This window comes from Neopsephotus bourkii, unplaced genomic scaffold, assembly GCF_033783945.1.
Source record: "Neopsephotus bourkii isolate Nb327-2 ecotype Australia unplaced genomic scaffold, CSIRO-AGI_Nbou_v1 NB_1780, whole genome shotgun sequence".
NCBI classification, from domain to species: domain Eukaryota; kingdom Metazoa; phylum Chordata; class Aves; order Psittaciformes; family Psittacidae; genus Neopsephotus; species Neopsephotus bourkii.
In genome coordinates, this window is record NW_026902254.1 from 6137989 (window position 1) to 6160009 (window position 22021).

The following is a 22021-nucleotide window of genomic DNA, read 5'->3' on the forward strand; positions in this document are numbered from 1 at the left end:
ACATTTTTATGGGTTATCATCACCTTCACTGAAATGGTTGCTCCCTAGTTCTCCTCTCAATGGACTCTCATGCTGCCAGTGCCTTTAGATCTTCTCTGGGTTTTTTTCTCACTGTCACAGTCTTCTACCTACTACGTGTCATGGACTGGGACATCATCAGTTATGTTTTGTTTTCTACAGCTGTTGTAAGGGAAGAAGAAGCATTTGGTTACCCTCAGTTATGTCTGCAGTAGTGTGGTTATCTGCTATTCCAAGTACAGGGAGCTGATGATATCTGCTGACACATGCTGGCGTGGTGTTGGTCACCACTAAATCCAAGCAGTCACAGAGGCATCTTTCTACAGCAACTTCTTACAGAGCTGCAGCCTGTAGTATTACACCCTTGCCTCAATCAGACAGTTCACTGAGTTGCCACAAGCTCTGCTGTTGCTTGTGACAAACACAGGTATTCGCAGATGCTTGGCCGGTGTTGTCATGTTGGACATTGTCCATTTGTGCTCAGACACAGAGATGTTCTCTGCAAGCCCCTCTCACAGTCAACTGCAGTCAAGGGTCAGAGATCTTCAGTGTCAGTAGTATAACTGGGGAAAATACAGTTTTTACTCAGTTGGGAGTCTCTAGAGAAACACTGTTTCTCATTACCCGGTTGTTCCTTTAAGTAGACATATTTCAAAAGTGCTTTGGCAGAATACCAGACATTACTTGGTTTAGTTTGTGTAGTTATGGAAAACTTTATGGAAATGCTTAAAAGGAGAATGCTCTCAAAGCTGTTTATTTAGAAGTCTCTGGGTTTGGTTATCAATAAATCCCAAATTAAGCCACCATTAGACTCTGAAATTTTACGTATTGAAACTTGAAATATCAACAGATGCACTTTTGCAGAAAGAACAGTCAGTCCCCGAAGATTTTCATGCTTAATTTTCATTATTTTCTTTGCCTTGAGTGAAGGAAAAAACCCATATGGTGTGGGCTCAGCAGATTCATAGAGGGATCTCGCTCCTCTTCTGCTGTTCCAGCCTATAATTTTAGGTGGAATACTGATTTTGAAATGCAGTCCCATTGCATTGAATTTTAGGAAGCAGTGTACACAGCTCAAAAATACATAAAACGTGTTGTGCCAGGTTTCTTTATGACATGCAATTCCATCACCACTTTTTTAGTGTTTGGCCTCCAAATGATTGTTTCATATAATTTTGCATTCTCCTGGCTTTTTATAAATCTGATGTGAATTTTCAAGGAAATAACTACAGAGCTATGTAAATTTAAATTTATACGGAAGAGAATGAGATAAATGCTTTTATACAACCTTGCATTAAAAATTTTGCTAAAATTTGTAACTGTCAATTCAACCTGTTTTGAAAAGATTGTCATTAGCTAGGCACATTACTCAACAGTAATAAGCTTACAGGCTTCCAAGCATTAATCTACTAATAAAAATGGAAATAAAATAATATTCTTTCTAGTCCCTGTTATACTTTCTTAAAAACTTTAATATATTAATTTTATAATGTAAGTAGGATCCAAACACACAGAGTTTGGGGAAAAATTAGTAGGGAAAACAAAAGCTGAACTACTTCATTCCTAACACATCAGTGTTTATGGCTGAAAAGAAGGCAATGGTGTTCCAACAAGGTAGTGATTATGTCTATCTAGATGGATGAGGATTTGTACTGTTGTGTGAACATATGAAAGACAAGCTGTCTGATGTTTAAGCAATTCAAATGGTTCAGAAGTTAAACTTCCTTAACATGAATACTTCGAAGAATTTCCTTCACTCCCAAATCTTATCACCCTAGATTTTACAGAACATTAACTATAGAAAAGTCCCAATTTTATTGGCAGCGTAATGGTGCCTGAAGCAAGAGATTCTCTTTCCTGAACAGTACCCTGAACTCAGGCAGAAAATTCAGAAGGAAAACCAGAAGGGAAAAGGCTAATGTGATAGTTAAAGAAAATAAAAGTCTGCACTGGCCAGAGGCAAACAGCAGCTGAGTCCTACACTGACAGACGACTGTGAGTCACACTATCCTACTGGACTGAGACAGGGCTGGGTGATAGTCAAAAAAGCAAAAGGGGAGGATGATAAGAAGCACATCTGGGCTCAGAGGTGTACCTGCAGCCAATGTAGCAGGAGCTACAGACACGTTGATGACAATAAGTAACATGTTGCCCTTGAGACAGAGGCTGAGGTCCTTGCTGTCAAGTAACCAAGGTGCACCTACACCCTGTATGGCATAAAGACATATGGCATGGCCAGTACCATGCAGAGATGCAGAAAAAAAACAGTAAGTGGATCAGAGAAGCAAGGTGTCTTACCGTGGTACTCCTTCTGAACTCAAACCCATACCTTTCAGCAGGTGGAGCCACAGCAGTAGGTTATAGCTTGCCTGTCTGGTTGCAGAGCTAGCGTTCTTGTCATTAGAGATCTTTGTGGCACCCTCAATTACTGAATAAAAACACGGTTTGAACAGTCTGCATTATGACTCACACTGGTCTTTTCCCCCAGTCCATTTTATCCAAAGGATTCTTTTAGTTCTGGTAAGCAGCCACAAGCCATAAAAAGAATGAAACAATAGGAAGCATAATAATAAATAGCAATTAATACATCATTATAGGTTTGCGTCTCAAGGCGTAAGGAAATAGGGAAAACAATGCATTTTGATGTCAACATCAGCAGAGTTTCTGGATCTTGCTTTTTGAGTACTTAATCATCCTGACACTGAGGCAGTTTCATGGGAGTTTCAGCAATGAAACTATCCAGAGAAAACTTTTTGTTCAGGCAGACCCCACAGCATACTCACTTTTTCAGCTACTTTCAAAACAATGTGATTTTATATTGATAAATGCAGCATGGTAAACATGGTCTACATCGTGTTTTGTACTTCCCAGACATTTTTTCAACTTAAAATGCAAGTATTTAATTTAGACTTCATTAAACAGTTATTATCTATTAGACAAATAACAACTACATACTAAAACATATTTGCAGAGTATTATGACTATGCAAAAGGTCCATATCAATTACACAGTCATGAATCTATTACATAACTTTTAATCCTTGATGAATTTTTAATAATCAGTATTCAAATAACATACATTAACTGTCCTATTAAATCTAAATTAATTGTGGCTGAGGAAACATTAATTTAAAAGGTTACCAGTTTTCCCAGCAGATCTGATCTTTGTTTCATATTTTCTACTAAAATTAGTGTTAAAGACAGAGCAAATTTGTTTCATTTAGCATGCACTTACTAGGTGCTCTGTGAATCACATTCTGCCAGGCTTCTCTGCTAAAAGTGATATTAAAGATTCTCTCCCATTTTCTTCCAGTGTAATTAGCATTACCTGGAGGTAATAAAATATTGCGTATTTGTTTAGGAAAAGTAATCCCTGTTGACTGAAAGACCTGACATTCAGAAGTTCATTAAAATGAGTGAGTCAAAATTTGTGGGGTTTACATATTATGAGTTTACAAAATGACCAAGTCTCACGAGAAGATGCAAGACTGGAAATTTTTGAAATAATTTTCTTTAAATGAATCAGGATCACCATAGAATTGATCTAGAAGTGACTGTATCATTGCAGTCCTGTGCATAACAAATGTGAGAAGCTGCAATAGTGCTGGAATTGGACCTTGGAGTCTAGGACTTGAGGAAGAGTGCACAGTCATGAGCAATAACTGGCATTGGAGTGTTTTAATCTAAGAACTGAGATGTTTCATTGGAGAAAGGGACAAGTCTCCTCAAAATTAATTCCAGAAGAACATGGCATTGAATCATATAGTCTAAAATATATTATCAATGCAATCCTATGTTGAATTCTGCTGTATTTTTCCATATTTAAAATTCACACAGGTAATTATGTTTGAATACTCTACAACAGTAATACGGCTTCTGTTCTCTGGAATTCATTCAACTGTACAAGACATATTAATTGAACGTCTCTGAGTAAGAGATATCCTTAGCAGACTCTCCCTGCAGTTTCAGCCACAAGCTAATTGATCACTAGGAAAAAAAAGTGTCCTTTATAGGTGCTGTATGATACCATGTCATGCCACAGCAAAGAGACAAAATCAAACGTGTTATTTTTACAAGACATAAGACTTCCAAATAGTAAATACAGAATTTTCAACTGTGTTTTTTCTGCTCTTGTGCAGACCTCTTAAGTTTGTCCAGTAATTTATTTTGCAGCATCTTGCAGCCAGGCTGTCTTCTCATAAGTTTAAAATTCCATGTTGTAGTTTTTCTCCCACCCTATAGCACTGCATGCCAGATGTGTCAACTACCTGTCCCTAGCAGGCAAGTCACAGAACACAATGGAGACTGGCATGGTGTGCTGCAAATGGTAAGCAAAGGATTGCTTTAAAAAGCACATTCCTGAAGTGCAGGCTAGCATTGCGCCTTTCTGGCTAGTTTCACATTTGTTGTGTAGAATCTTATTAGTTTGAGTCTGCCTTTGCTGCAGAGACAAAAGTGTTGGTGAGGACTTTTCCACAGCATTTTCTAGGGTCTTTATCATTTGCTGCTCTCTCTCTCTCATGGAAGTTGAATGTTGAGGGAGCTGTTGGCAGTCACTGCCATGAGAGCTCAAGCCTCATAATCTTGAGCAGTGTGAGAAAACAGTCTTTAAAAAGAGTTAAATTGTTTTAGCTGAAGAAATAATATAGACAGATTTACTACCTTTTGCATTGTTTAGCTGGTTTTGGCTGACCATTGAATTTAAGGTTAAGATCCAAAACTTTGATGAGATTTAAGAAATTAGTCTTTGACTATTGGTTCTCAGCTGCTTAAGAACCAGGTATTTTATGTTTCTCTCCACTTTTCAAATAGTGTCCATTCTCTTTGTCTTGATAGGACTTGATGTTTGTTCCTCATATGAAGCCGGAGATTACATCATTTCTGTTTCTTGACATCCATTTCTTGCTGTACTGCCTTAGCACTGATGTAGTCCTAGCTGTAATTTGGCTGGAGCAGTTATCTTTAATCTCAGCTGATTTATGATCCAAAAATACCAAGCAAACAATGGTGCCAGCATTTTAATTTACTGTCCCTCTCACCATGAAGAAATACACATTTACGGAAAACAGGAAGTACAGGCAACAAGAGAGGGTACAGTCTTGTAAACCAAAGATAGAAGCCACTTCTCGAGTCCAGTTTAAGCAGAACTTTCTCCTTTGCTCGCTAAAGGCATTTGTAGATTGAACTAGATTAGTTAAGTGTTAGTGTTTACTGCTTAATGTCTGTCTCCATTTCTTTGTGTCTAGAAACCAAGGGGAGCATAAATTAAATTACAGTTTAAGATAAGAGAATAAGTGATTGTTGAGGAAATATGAAGAATTATAAGCCACTAAATTTAACTTCAATACCTGACAAATAACTAGAACAATTAGTAAAGCAAGAGCAGTCAGTATGTAAACAGCTTGAAGAAAACGCAGTGATAAATCGGTAACACATTTGTAAAAAGCACAAATCAAGTGAAACCGAACTAATTGGTTTCTTCGATGAAATAATGAATGCAGAAAGCAAATGTGGTGCACAGAATTCCTTAATAAGACACTGATACTGGTTGCACATGGCATTCTCAGAAAGAAGCTAAATAAAGTGGGATTAAACAGAACCAACATAAAATTAATAAGCAGGTAAATAAATCAAAACACTGAGAAACTTCATGAACAGTTGAGCTGGTTGCTCGGAGGAGATCAGAAACACTTTAGATGATCAAACATATTACACAGCTCAGTTTAGACATGAGGGGCTTTTGTTAACTTTCTTTTTAAGATAACCCCCATAAAACAGCATCGAGTGTAAGAAACACCTAAATAAAGAAACTAAGCAGAACAGCAAAAATGACAGCCATTTTGGTTCTATGCCAGCAGCAGAATAGCTTGCATCAGCATCATTTTTCTGGTACACAGCTGAGTTTCTTTATTTAGGTGTATTAAATACTCCAAAGCCTATCTAAATAGAGCTTTGATTACTGCAGGATTATCTCAAATTTATTTATTGACGTTGCTTCTGTTGACTGATATTTCTGTCCATTCGTCTATAAAAATCACACGATTCATGAAATGTTTATGCCTTTTTGTTGTGACTGAGTGAGAAAAGATGTCTAGTGGCGTCACATGCATCTGGGAACTTTTGCTCTGTTTTCTATATAAAAGCTAATAAAGATTTTTAGGATTATTTGTTTATTTTTACCACAGTAGGCATGCTGTTGTTGGCAGTTATGGCATCTGTGTGTTTTGACACCTAAGAGAATATTTTGGATTTTAAGAATACAGAACAAAAATTTGTCTCAAAAGCTGATGTGATAAGAGAACTCATATGATAAAGACGTGAGAGCCCAAGATATCAATGAGAAGAATTTTTGTGAGACAACAACTGCAGAAAGAACATCAGCTGCCTCATCATTGTCAAGGTTTTCCATAGGTGCTAAAGAAAAGGAGCCTTTTTTAGAAGTCTTAAAGTAAAATTACCAGGTTAGTTTTGAAGGTTCTTGTTCCGAAGTAAGAAGAGCAGTAGACACTTGAACAGAGAGTGAGCTAATCAAATCTGACAGCAAAACACCAAAAAAAGTATTTCAGATACTAGAATAAAAATATTGAAAGAAGACATCAGTTGTAAAAAAAGGATTGAGATGCAGAGCACAGAGAATAAGCAAATGCAATTAACAGTGTTTTATACAAGAAAAAGAAAATAGCATTAATTGTTAAACAGTTGATTTTGTCTGCCTGTACAGTCTGTGGTAGTTTTTATTTCAAAGTATAATGAAGGGAACAGTAAGATATAGATAACAAATGACATCCTTGTCAGTAAAACTTTGCCACAGTCAATTCTACACCCTTAATATAGGCTAGATTTCATTAAAGTTGAAATAAATACAAGATTGCTTCTTACTTCCGCAGGAGTGGCTTTTCACTCCTGGGCAGTGTACCTTCTCATTTCAGTCAAATATCACATGACATGAATAGTTCATTTTAAAAAGAGCAAGGGTAAAATATCATTAGATGGATTGGGGTAAGAAAATTGGGAGCTTTTATTTAAAATAAGAGAAAAAATATGACTGATTTTTTTCAGGGCAAGTACCACATGTAAAGATGCAATGAATAAGGTAGGTCTGTTCTCCGTAATAAATGCTACCTCAAATGTACATACTAATACAATCACAGTATTATCATAAGATAAATTTAAGAGATAAATTTAAGAGTGAAAAAAATGCAATAAAAATGGCTGGTTTAGAATTTTTCTTTATAACTGAGTTTCTAGGTAGGAGTGTTCACTTCATAGAAAAGAATGATGGCAACATTTAATAACCTACAAATACAAATATATATTAGATTGCAAATACTGCTTGCTGAGAACAGGATAAAAAATGTAGGCAAATTACAAAGGAGAAATTTTGTTTATGATGAGCAGATTAGACAGCAAACAGGAGTGACTGCAGAGTTGCTGTTACTGGAGACCCACATGGCTAGAGTTGATGCTGCGGTGTCAAATGAGAACACGTGAGATATGTTAAATTAGTCTCAGCAGGCAGTAAGGGCACTTCAACTTCCAACTCAGAAGCTACCATGATTTTTGAATATTCTGCTACTTAGGAAGCCCACATGCACCAGTACCCATTTCTGAGGAACTAATGTGCCAGACAGTTTACACAAATATTGCTGGGAAAAGTACACCCTATCTAATGTTTCAATTTTTGCATTGCAGGTAATTCCTTATAAACTGTAACAGATTTAAGTACTTAACTCTCTACTCTAGAACCAAAATAATTTATTATAGCATACCTAAACAGATTTATTTATGAGTAACAATGCTTTTACTTAAAAAAAACAAAACAAAACAAAAACAAAAAAACAGCAATAACAGGAAAACCCTGCATCATCTGAATTAGGGAGGTGTGGTCAGAGCTTATAGCTCCTAGAAGATATAGAAGGGTACTCTTTTTTGTTGTTAATTGAGAAACTGTAGTATAAACATGTATGTACAAACATACACAGATAAATAGTTCCCAAAGAGTTCTAATGGTTTTTTCAGATCTATACCCCACAGAAATGGATTTTGGCACATGAACATAAGTAAGAACAGAAAACAAGATACCAACTGTTAATATACATATGTCCTTTCTGAATGCCTCCAGCAAAAAAACCCCAAACCCACAACTGCATAAAGTGATGAGAGTTGTATGATACCCTGAAGGTGAAGAAATTTGAATTAAAGCTGAATATGAAGTTTCAGCCTCAAATGCTTATTGCTCATAACTGCTGTTCTCTGAGTGGTAGTCTACAATGATAAACAGAAAATTCAAAACTGGGAAGATTTTTTAAGTGAACTATTAGCATAATTTATTTTCAAAGACAAACCTCCCACAGATCCCTACCAACAATCAAAGAGATACAGCTTCTTCTGAGGTGTAGCAAAGAAGACCATGCAGTGGCCTACTATGCAGTGGTCTAAACTAAGACTAGAATCACAGGGTAGAATCACAGAATAGTTAGGGTTGGAAAGCACCTTAATATCATCTATTTCCAACCCCCCTGCCATGGATCAAAGTCAATATCTGAGTAAAGACTATGGGGCAGGAACAGGAAGATTTTAAACAGGCAGAATTGTGTTAATGAATTATATTTAGCGAAGGGAAATAGTACAATATGTGTTATTTCAGTTTCATTGAGTATAGTCAATCTAATTAAAATTTGCAATCTGGAAGGAAGCATTTCTAACATAGCCATGATTCAACCTTCTTGTGAGGCATATATCCAAAACATGCAAGGCTCTGAAGACGTCTATGCTGCACTCAAATAAAACCCCTTTAGAAAAGTAGCTCTTGCAGATACTAACTGTAGCAAGGGCAACCTACAACAGAGCTGTGGATGGCCATATAGCCATGGCAGCACCAAGATCAGTGCCAGATTACTGTCTACATATTTATGTGAATATTGAATAGACTTTTAAGTACAATTGCTAGCACAATAACAGTGCTAACAACAGTGAAACTAGTTAGCTGAAACCCTAACCTCTGTAAGTGCACACAGCACTGCATTAGAGCATAAATTTACTGCTGGAAGGAAGAGCATCACTCCTGACTTGCTGTTGATATTCCCTGTTTCCTTGAAGTGGCTTTTTGTTCAGTTACTGACTTTGCCTGAATTTATATAGAGTGAACCGACTTAATTACATGCAATTGTCAGCTCTGGTACCCACAGCCTAAGCCTTCTCCATCCATTAATTTAGAGTGAAAGAAAGTTTATTTGTTCACTGGAGGTTTAGTGCCTTCTTCTGAAGCATCTTCTGCTGATCACTGCCACATGCAGAATACTCACATAGGCAGATGCACTGAATCCAATACAGCATATCATCCCTGATAATCCTAGCTGATGAACAGGTTTCACAGAAAAAGCAACAGCAATGAAAATCCCAAGGGAAGTCGAGATTATCTTCTAAGGCCATGCAAGCAGGCACAGTGTAGCAAAACTGCATGAATTACAATTCTTTAATTCATGATGCAGAAAAATATTAGTATTAAAGGTGCCTAAAAAGACTTCAGTTTATGGGAAATTAAATTATCCTATACTAGTATGATAGGATCTAGACATATGTTCTAACATAGCATTACCCTGTTTGTATAAATAATAGCCGTGTGCTAATATAGGTACACTAATCTGAATTCACTTGGGCTTCCAACTGCAATAACATCATTATGAATCAATAGTCTATTTTTACCAGCCTCACCCACTTTTCCTCCTAGAAAAAGCATTTTGTAATCCACTAAGGAATGATTATTATGGCTCTTAATTTTTGCAATGTAAAGGGTAACTTCTCCCACAAGATTTTCACAACCTTGTGAAAGCTGAGTTCACCGAAACCCCACACCGTTGCTTTCACCACACATTACCCCACCAGTCTGAAATGCGGTCAGATTTTATCTGACTCTCACTGGGCAGGAAATGTATTGTTCATATAATTTTGTTTTAACCAAGCGTATAACCATATCTAATCCAATTCATTTTGAAAAATCTAATCCTTTGTGATTTTGTAGCTGGGTAAAAGAGCTGTAAGTATCAGCAAGTTTATATTTCTGGTTTAAAATGCCTGGGGTGCTTGAGCTGACAGTCTGTACATCTGCGTTGCTTAGGTAGAATTTGTCAAGGAAAGACCCTCATCCTCAGCATTTGTGCCCCAGACAGACTGGCAAGTCATTGTACTGATACCTTCAGAGTATGCTCCAATTTTCCCAGGCTCCTTTCTGAATGGTATATGTACTGTCAGGAGAACAATTCTTTCTTCATAAAACAATGCCCATGTTGATGACTGTATTGTTTATAAAACTCACCTGTTTTATAGTCAAACAGTGTATTATATAAATGTGAAAATAAAATGCTTATATTAGGGTCTTAAAAATGCACAGCTGAAGACAAGCTTCCTCTCCTAAATGCAAATGCTATTAAAATCACTTTTTTCAGCAATTAGAGCATTAGGTAGACTCTAAGTTAAGATGAATTTACCTCAAAAATGTATTCATCACTCTCTTAAAAAGTAAAACCCCAAAGCAGAATGCACATAGTTGCTAGCAGCTTTAGTTAAAGCTAAAATTAGCCATGCTGATTAAGTGGATTTTGCATAACCTTAACTATTAATCCTTCATATTGGTCTTCTTTTCTTTGAAAAGTCTTGAAGTACCAATAACCTAAAGGTTTATAGTCACTTTTTAATACTACTTAGTTAAGATTTAATCCTTTGTATAATAGTTAACACTGGCACCATCTTTTAATAGCCCGAGATTTCCAACATGCACTTGCTGAACAAAACAGACATTTTCAATTCCAGGGAAATAATGGCAACATGCATAGCAGAAGAACTTTGATTTAAAGAATTAAGAAATGTACTTTCAAGAGATAAAATAGAACTAACAGTAAATTAATCTCTCAGCTTTCACCGTTTCTTTAAATAGTGTTCTTTTCTGGCTTAAATCTCTCACCTTCCATTTTCCTTAACTCAGGTCCTTATTTTCTAAGAGCTAGATTGCCTTCCATCTTACCTGGCTAAGCAAGGCATAAATTACATTTTCCAGTGAGACCAATATGGAATTTGACTCCAAGTCTCTTTCTGAAAGTTTCCCCTGTTTTATAGATACTTTCTCTGAAAAGGCAAGATAGTACTTCATCTTGAATCATTCTGTTGCTGTCAGAGAGAAATTAAATTGCTGCCTTTAAAAGTTGAAACCGTTCCTGTTCTCAGATCAGGAAAAGAAGGAATAAGGTAGGTTGTTTTTCCTGAAGTGGTACGTCATTGCAAACTTAGCTCTTGTTTAGGGCTGGTCCTGCTACCAGAGGGTGCTCTTCCTTAAGATTTATCTAACACATTTTGCTTCAGGTTTGCTTGAGGCTAAGAGTGCAAATATTGTTAGTTACCCAAGCTCAGCCAACACCTGGAAGCTCATTAGTTTACTATAATTCCTTTGTGTGCTCCAGCCCTGCCTCAACGTTTCATAGCATTTGCTCATCTGCTTTTTTTTCTAGAAAAAGTAATCAACCTTCACATTTTGTAATAATCGGAATTTTCTGATGTTTATTTTTTTAGCACCAATAATTCAAAGAGAGTTTGGCAGCCTCAGTGATCCTGCTTCCTTCACTTTAGAAATAACAAACAGAAATCAAAAAATGAGCTGTTATAGGTAGCTGGTAATTGTAGTTTACACCTCTGTTTTGCCAGTCAAACAACTAAAAAAATCAATTATAAGGCAAATTATTAATTGAGCACTAAACATTTTTACTCTTTTATATCAGTTGGTAGTTTTTCTTCTCTGTTCAAGCATTAATTCATTAATTGCTTTAAATATCACTTAATCAGCAGTAAACTCAGAGCAGCTGACAGTTGTGTTTTGTTTATATATTTGATCAATACAACCAGCTAAAAACTTTCAGATCATTGATCATGTCATGTTCTGCTGAGAAATTGGCCAGTAAAACTGGATATTAGGAAATTGATGACTTAGTGGTTCAAGGGTCAGACTAGTAAGAAACTGAAGCTGGCTAAAACAGAATTTCTTTTCCCCTTTGTCTTTTTGTTTTTTTCAGTAGGTGGTCTTCTGGATGATCCATGATCTCATCTCCAATCTTCATGATGATTTTTCTCTTTATTAATGATAAATTTCTGTTCCATAGGTCACCTTACTCTGCTGTCTGTACTGTGTTGTAAGAGTACTAGCAATGGTATTCTAGATGGGAAACATAGTGGCATTCATCGTTCCCTTAACGTTTTCTTTCTGTCCTTTTCAGTTATTTATGAGTTTGTCAAACTTTCACCTTCATAGCTGAAATTTCTCCGATATGATCATTGACCAAAGATCAGTTTTATTCTAGGTCACTTATTTAGAAAGTTTTAGAAAAAATTACATTTCATCCAACTTTGTGATCTTAATTCATGTAACAGTTTGCTTTTTCTTAAGTGAAAGGTTCTGGATTTTTTCTAACACAGATTTAAGCATCAGTCTTGTCTGAACACTTTGAAATTTGTCATGTAGAACCCTTCATGTAGAAATGTGCTTTTCAGTGCTTTATTACCAGCCTACTCCTATTTGGTGGAGTTCTTCAGATTACCCAAGCTACGCTCATTTTTCAATGGTATGGGCCATGTGTGGAAAGAAACAGAACTTTAAGAAACAAATGAAATTATGAGATGGCCAATGTTTGGAAACTTGAATTATTTCCTGTCATTTAAGGTTCCTCTCGGAATAAGTACATGCAAACATTTAACTCACTAAATGATACAGTGACTGCAGGGGAAACTAGCACCTAGGAGAGACTCCACAATGGTCAAAGAATTGTAAAGAGACATGGTGCCTGAAAAAATGAGCAGGATGAGTGAAGTCATGGGAGGTTAGAGGTATCACATGCTGTGAGTGGTGTAATGGCATTACTCCTTAGATTCGCCTGAGTTAGGTTCAAACAGCCGAACAATTTTTTTTACTATTTATTTCCAGTGTTCAAATGAATATCTACACTATATATGTACAAATGCAGTTTGAGAAGAATTTGTATTAAAATTTTAATGATTGTTAAGAGGATAAATTTTAAAGTGCTGTGTGGGCAATGAAAGAGATAAACCACAATGGGAAAGTGTAACAGTTTTTTGATGCTGTTCAATGAAAAAGCTATTGTTTGCAGATAGGTTTGCCACATGTGTTAAAATTCTAGTCCTAGTAAAATACTTATCCACCCTTTTGGTAGATTGTGATCACAACTCACTTCAAAAGCAGTTATAATTATGTCTTTTATAAAATCACCTCTTTCCCTTACAGATTTACAGGAGAAATTTGAATGATAAAAAGGTAATCTCTAATGTCATTACAGTGTTCATGTTTGAATTGGTTGTATACTGAACACAAGCCTTCAACATTTCCTTCTCTGCAGAAGCTGAGATTCTGTAGTATTGACTTTAATAGGCAATCATTCAACTTTTAAACTTTTAAAATACAAAGTAAATTTAGTACAGGAAACTTGCTAATGCAAAGTTAAGGATAAAAAGGTACGTTTCAGCATCCACTCAGCAGGATTATGGCATAGAAAAGCAGAGCTTGGATACATGATTTTGATTTTCATGTCTTCTTTCTGACATTTTAACATTTGAGCCATAAAGCTCTGTTAATGTCAGTTTTTGAAGGATTTATACTAGGTTTCATACTCTGTTGAGCATTTCTACAGACATGCTTTCCAGGGAAAAGCAGCCCTGTAAAATTATTTTCATTATGTTCATAAATATAAAAAAAACAAAGTTAGCAAAGAACTTTTAGATTTCCATTTTTATAACTACGTTGTAAAGCAAATATCTATCTACACATTTTCCTAACTCTTCAGAAATGTGCTCAGTGCCAGATACTTCTTTAGTAGACATGGGAAGGTACAGACAGGTATTGTCTCCTGAAAAGTACATTTGCCTGATGAAAGATCTAAATGTTTTCCTAATCCTGATATTGATCTTTTGTATGGCTTTTGAGAAATCATTTTTCTTTTCTCTAGGGACTCTGTTCTCCTGTACAGAGTTTCTTCAGAGACAGAGAAAGATCTGTGAACAACAGCACTGGAATCTTTTTGCACTGTCATGCTTACAGTATTGTAGCAGGATACAATTGGTACCAGTTGATTTTGTTAAGGATTCTTTGTCTTTTGACAGTGTTACTTCCTACTTATTTTGTTCCCTTTCCATTTTTCCATCTATGAAGACTTCAAAAACTCAGCACATTCCATGAAAAAAAAAAATTAAAAAATTTTTTTAAATATCACCTTATTTTTAAAGAGGGAAGAAAATAAATCAATGCCTAGACAAATTAATGGCTGGAAAGTATTTCATGCAAAATAACCACGTATTGCCAGAAACAGAAGTTATACTAATCACAAGATCGTGTCTGAATTAAAAAACATACCCAGCTTGCTTTGTCATACTGACATTCTCATTGAACTTTGCTAGGAGAACAAAGGTTTTGTTTCATTTAAATTTTGTCCTTGAATGGCAAAGGTATGCTTAAGGCAGTAATCCAGCTGTATAACAATTGCAAGCTTTATAACCAATAGCACATGAGAGAGTATGCTGAGAGATAGAGATCTTGGGTCTGTTCTAGGCATCAATCCAAGAGTCTGTGCTGTAACTGCAGGAGAAATACAGAACCTACAGTCTTTAGAACATCCTTAGAAGTCTTATATATATATATATATATATATATATATAGCATATGTTAATGAGGAGTTGGCCAATCTTGACTGGGAGAGGGAGAGGGAGAGGGAGGGTGAAAGAATGAAAAAAAAACCCCTACCGTCTTGCAATTTCTATTACCATAGTGGAAGTTCAGCCATATTGAAAGAGGACTGAGAAAATAGTTGTTAGAATATCAGTTATAGTTACATGAAGACATTTTGTTGGAGGAAATAATTTGGTTACCATTCAATTGTCATATTTTCTATTCTTTTTTGGGGTTTATTGAACGATTTGTCCTAGTGAAAGCTAAGACCTGATCCAACTTCCAGTGACTTTAATGGAAAGCTTCTGTTGATTTTGTTCATAGAAGCTGTGTCCATATAGAGTCCAAAATGGGAATCTTTTTGTATTCTACATGTTGGATATGTGATAGAATTTGCATTTTTCCACTGCACTCTGAGGAATTTCACACTAATGCATTTTAAAGGAAGAAAATGTGGTGTTTAAGCCAGAGATTATTATGACTTTTTTAAATTATTTTTTACTGTGGAAAAATGACAGTTCCATTAAAACCAAATACTTTGTCAGATTGCAGCATTTTTCATCATATGCATTTTTTTCTCAATGAAATATCCAGAATGTCAAAAAAAAAAAATGAAGAGGAATTTATGAGTCCAGTGCAGGATAGCTAATATATGCTGCTTAGGTCACTCATCTGGCAGTGAGTGCATGTTCCAACCTGACTCAGGGAAAGTAAGTACTAGACTCCTGAAAATATTTCAGCTAACAACTCTGTTCCTCATTGCTTTGGACCATGTGTCTGACCACCTTTTTCTTTTCAGTCTCAAATTTGTCATAGTATGGATCAGAGGTGTCTAAAACATGAGATCTTTTTATTATTTTTTTTTCAGGATGAAACAAGATAGTTTTAACATCTCTTGATACTGAAGGAGTGAATCAAAATTGGGACACCAATAACACATCCTTACCAGCATACCTCTCTTTTTCCTGTCTGTTAAGATTCATTGAAATTTGGACCCAATATAAGCATTGGAAGAAGTACACTTTACCTAAGATCAGTGGAGAACTTGTTAGGGTTTGGTTGTGTCATCTGCCAAAGATTCAGTCCACTTTGAGAATGACACTTCAGCCCCCTCGGTTTCTTTACATTAGACGGATTGGGCTGATCCTACAGAGATTGAGCAGGCTCCATGCTAGAGTTCAGAGGCCAAACAAAACTTTCCCTGATGTTTTCCTACCATTGCCGAAAGTTGTTTTTAAAAAAAACCCAGACACTAAGATCAGGAATGCAGGCCAGAAGCAGAGTATAAAAGTAATTGATAATCAGTAGAGCACACTCTGCTGCAGAACTTGGAACTCAACGTAAAGTTGCTCAGTCTTTGACAAGGAAACAAATAACTGAAACTAATGACAAGCTGTAGTAATAGTCCATATAAAAGGTAACAGCTTTCTATTACTGCAACTTCTTGCCTTGGCTGAGACTCGGAGGAAAGTGATGTGGGTAGCAGCACCACCAGTGGATGGTTTTTAAATACATTTAACAAGCTGCTATATGCATTCTGCTAAAATAATGGTAATTCACAAAATCTGCTTTTCAAAGGCTAGAAAATAAAAGGTTGCCTTTGTGTTCCCCATCCCAGTCTGTGTCACAGATCATGATGTAATCTTTTCATTACATAAACATCCACTATTTTTCTACAGGCCTCCATGGGAATGTAAGGAACTAGCAAACTTTCTAAGAGCTTGGTAAGTATGTTCACCCAACCTCCCATCCTGATAGCTTTAACTATTGCCTCCTACTGGATATTGATCAGTCAGGGGCCAGAAGCTTTAATACAACAACCATTACTAGATGTATTCAGCAGTTTAGTTTAAAAGAGGCAATTAAAAGAGAAACAATTAAAAGAGAAAGAGATAGAAAGGACCCAGATCCAAAAACAGGCTTGCTTACTCATAACCTTTTTTGTTGTGTGCTTATAAAATTATCTAGTATTTCATCAGAAAGGGAAAAAAGTTTATGATTTCATCTATACTATGCAACTGTTCAGTTTTCTTTGTGCCAAGCTAAAATATGAGGAAAGATCTAAAGAGCTTAAATTGAATGAGATACTGTATTCATCCATGTGACTTCCTTGTTAAGTAGGCAACCTGTGTGATGATTAAAAGGTCAGTGCTGCACCCATTATATGTACTGTATCCCTTAATCTTTTTTTCTTTCTTTATTCATGTGTTTAAATCAAGCCTAAGAGAGCTATATTAAACAGTTTTATCTATTATTTTTTTTCTATTGATTTCATTAGTTTAGCTTCAGGATCAGGTATGTGTTTTGTGAAATTCCCAGAATAACATAATTCTGAGACCTCACTGCACATCTGTAATATTGTTCAGAAGACCAAAAATAATATACATGTAAATCATAAGTTGTTTGAAAAATAACCTGTATTTGCTGCATTTCAAATAGGTATCTGGATTACTTTCTCAAATTAAAGTACTGCTGTACCTACTTATCTCCCTTTCCAGGTGCAAACAGTAGTGTTCACTAATGTTTTGCAAGTTAAGAATGAAGATTACAATGTGTAGTGTTTCTTGCAAAAGGAAAAAATATTTACAGCATAATGGCATGGCACAAATCTTTTGAAAAGTAATAACTACTGTCTCTCATAGTATGCTGCTGCTTAATAGTAGATAGTTCCATATATAGGGAAGTGAATTTTATGTAAATACACAAATATAATGAGATTTCTTAATCCTGACTGGTGGAAGAAGCTTTTCAAGCATATTTGCTAAAGTCATAGTCAGTGTCATTAGTCATAGTCAATGCGCTGACTGGTGACTTCCACTGATATCAGTAGGTTGATAGACTGTGAGACTAAGCATCATCCCTGTAAACACTCAAACTTCTTAACAACTGGGTGTTGTGACGGGAGCACACACCTGTGCCTCCTGGCTGTGCAACAGCGGCAGGGCTGTGGTTGGATGAGTGCATGTGGTGGGGAGGACAGACTAATTCTTTCCTGCTTTGACTTGTTCTTGTTGATGCGCATGGGGTCAAAAGCAAGAAAAGCTGTGCTAGGAAATATGAAAGCTGTGAGTGTTAGAGTGGGAGAATAATACAGGCATCACGTATGTAATCTCCCAGGAATAAAATCATAGAATCATAGAATGGTTAGGGTTGGAAAGGACCTTAAGATCATCAAGTTCCAGCCCCCCTGCCATGGGCAGGGACACCTTGCTCTAAACCATATCACCCAAGGCCTCGTCCAACCTGGCCTTGAACACTGTCGGGGATGGAGCATTCACAACCTCCCTGGGCAACCTATTCCAGTGCCTCACCACCCTAACAGGAAAGAATGTCCTCTTTATATCCAATCTAAACTTCCCCTGTTTAAGTTTTAACCCATTACCCCTTGTCCTATCACTACAGTCCCTAATGAAGAGTCCATCCCCAGCATCCCTATGATATGACATGTTTCTAAGGGTAAATATGATTTAGCTGTTAACAAGGGAGAAGTTTCAGAAGCGTCAGGACAGATACTGGGCCCACATTTTCAAAAGAGTCAAATTTGTTCTCTGGATTTTCATTCATTTGGACACTTAAATGATATTCCAGAGTGAGATAACTCTTGGATAAGGTGCTAGGATTTTGAAGTACATACTTGTAAAAAAATGGGACATACTGGTTTTAAGCAGAACGTGGTATGTGCAGCAAGGATTATATGTACATGATTTTGAAAATTCAGCTGTGTAGTGAAATAGCCTGCAGATTCATGACATAAATAGGGAAACTACACTGCTTTCACATGCACATAAGATTTCTTTGCCTTCTATTTTAAAAATGTTAACACATTTAGTTTAAAATCACTCAGATGTGTCATTCTAACCAGTTGCAGCCAATCTGATTAAGTACAGCAGATGTTTTCCTGAAAAAATCATATCAAGCAAGTTTGCCTGTAGGTAGCTCTACAAATGGCTTGAAACTCTCAATTTCTGTAAAACATAGGCAGGTCTCCCTGAAACATCAGTGAAGGGCTGCTGTCTCATCAAATAAGTCACATTCACAAAAAAACAAGGGATCTGTCTCTGCTTCTGATGGTTTTTACATTGGTTTTCATATATATACTTTTTTTTTTTTTTTATCTTGACATTTTTGCATGATGGCTCATTGCCTTTAAGCGTGTTCACCTAGAAGATGAACAATCCAGACACGAGGAATGGCAGGACATGCTGAGATATAAATGAATAGAGCATGGTTTTACATGAAAGGGCTTTTGCCAGGTTTTCTACTGAAGTGTGCAAATGTAAAGCTGTGGATCAATGCCTTGCTATCTGAACACTTAGTGTTGGGTCACAACATAGTGACAGTGACAAACTCCTGAGCGTCCAAGCCCACTTAAAAACCTGTATGGAGGCACTCAGCAATAAAGGACAATGCCTTAAGCAGTCAAGAGCTACCAAGGACTTTTGAAGACTGATGACCAACTTGGAATATCACTTTACATACATACTATGCATCCTAATTCTGTGCCATGCAGAATGGCCAAAACTGTGTCTGGTACAGGGAGTGATGTAACACTAATTTGGCACTCCACTGTAGCTTGTCTAGAGTTACTCCCAGCAAGATTAATTTGTGTGAGTTCTTCAACTGGAATTAACTTGCTCACAACTAGCTTTAGCTATCCCAAGTTATTGTGCATATATATCTGGTATTGCCAAGCACATAGCAGCTGGCATTACATCAGCAGTTTCCTCAGCAATATCAAAAAAAATAAGCTGCATGATGCGATTACCAGAAGCAGTAGGAGAACATTTTGTTTCTTCAGTCTTACGCTCTTTTATGGTCTTTTAGCCAGTGGCTCAGTGTTCTGCCATTCCCCTCATGAAGGACAACTCTCTGTTAAATGGATGGGTTACTTTTAAGTTTTCTTCCAGGAAAAAATTCCATAGCTGCAGAATTTCTAACCATGTGACTTAGAGCCTGTTTTTCCGGTGCCCAGACTAAATGTAGAAAACCCTGATGGTTGCAGAGATGCTTAAGATGAGTCATTACTTCTTTGCTTATTTTTTAATAGTTTTGCCAAAATTTCACTGTTTTTCTCTGCTGCTCAATTAGAGATACTTGCCTAGTTTTCCTGATGTTCTTAATTTTAAATCTCTTCCAGCATGAAAGCTCTCCAGACTTTTGCCTGTTATCACCTGTTGATTTTTTTTACCCAAATATTCTTCTGTTTTCTAAACTGAATCTCACTGCAATATTCTGCCCATGTTTCTAATCTTCCCGTGACCCCTTGTATTATTTCTCCATTTTCAGCACTGTGCTCAGCTCCTCCTAGTTTAATAGATCTGCAGATTTCATTAATGTACCATTTACTCCCTCTTCTAGCTCATTATTAAAGCTATTAAATGAGATCAGAAGTAATACTAATCTTTGTGTACTGCACTAAATGCTTTCCTTCAAAGTTGTTGTTTATCATTACCCTTCATTGTTTATTATCACCCTTCATTTCAGTCAACATGATAGTTCATTTCCAATTTGATTTAAATTTGGGAGCAGAATTTTGACACATTTGAAACAGGAGATGGAAGGCTAATCAACAATGCAGCAGAGGCTTCTAATTAATGCTCAATTTAGAGGATCAAAGTTAGGAGTCCTCTACTGCAGCCACAACGTAAGGTGGAAACTGTCTTCGTAACTTGAGAACATCTTAAGCTCAGTGCTAAAATATCCCACAGAAAACAGTATACGGCTAAAATTCAGACATGTGACAGTATAGCTTCTGCTCTTTATTCATTAATTTTGTATTACTATTAAAAAATCAAGTTTGTCTGGCAGACTTCAACATGTTTTAGTAAATTTGTTTTCTCAATAGCTGTTCCATATATTGCCATGGAGGGAAGCTAAATTTATGAATAGCTATTACAAATACAACTCACAGAATATATGAACTTCTATCTTTGGCTGTTTCAGAGACATACAGTCAAGCTTCAAAAGCGCTACATCCTTCTGTTCCTGCACAGTGTAAAATGTTAGGAAAGAGATTTTAATTTTCAGAACTCTTTCAAATTTTAATTTCCAAATTCCCTAGTAAATACTATTAAACATATTTATGATATGTAATTAGGAAACATCAGTCAGGAAAAACTAATTTTGACAATATATAATTACTCTGGTGATAATTAATCCATGTGACTTGACTTAAGGGGTCAGCACCAAAGCCTGTTCATCCTTCACCTTAATGTAATACCTGGCATTTTACAAAGTTAGGTTGCCAACCCTTAGCATTAGTGCCAATTACTCTTGGTTTTCATTGGTTTATTGATGAATTTATTTGTCCAGATACATTTGGAAATCCAAGAACTGCTTGATTTATTCCTAGGAGTACTCAGCTCGAGTTGATTTAGTTACATATAGTCTGTGTCAGTGCAAATGTAAAATCCCAAAACCTAGTCTGGAAAAAAATTGCCTCAAGGTAGAACTGAGATCTTTCACAGTTTTGTATTTATGTGTGTTCAACAAAACAATGGGACAGCGAAATACTGACATGTAGGTCGGGTTCAGGTTATTTGTTAGATGTAGTGAAAAATACCAGAGTAAGAAGGTAAGTACATCCCAGGTGTCATCATGTGCAGTTGGTCTAGTGGAAATATAATTGCCAAGTCCAGCTCTTGCAACAAGGAGTGGGTTTATGAGTCCAGAAATACAACCACAAGTGGGGTCACAAATCCAGAAGTCATGTTGCCAGAAGAGTTTGAGATTAGTTGCTATAAACACAGCTTCTCTGAATTTTGAAGCTCTGCATCTTTCAGTATCTACCAACTTATATGGCATAGCCGGGTGTCTCATTACTGCAAATCTGCCTTAACCTCTGAAGCAAATTTTGTTCACTCTTCCCCAGACTGCTTATGGAATATTTTCCTCCCACTCAGTGTCTCCTAAGCTCCAACTCTGGCTCTGTTGATTCCTGCTAGGGAATCAGCAGTGATACTTTTTACCCTTGTTTTTATGGTTAAGCATTTTATAAAACTTTTTATTGGGTTTTTATTGCTACTATCTCCCGTCTGCCCCTCAACCCCTTATTATTGAGTTACATACTTATTATATCTCCTGTGAAATTGAATTGTATGATTTTCTGGGAAAAGATTTAATGTCACTTACATTTTCGAAGGTACCTACCTTCAAAATAACATTCAGTGATGTAAAAAATATGCATTATTACTCTGATTCATTTTACCTATTAATCATGATTTCAGGTGGCCCTGATGAATTTTACTGTTAACTGGCCAAAGCTTACCTTCTTGCAAATGAAAGCCTG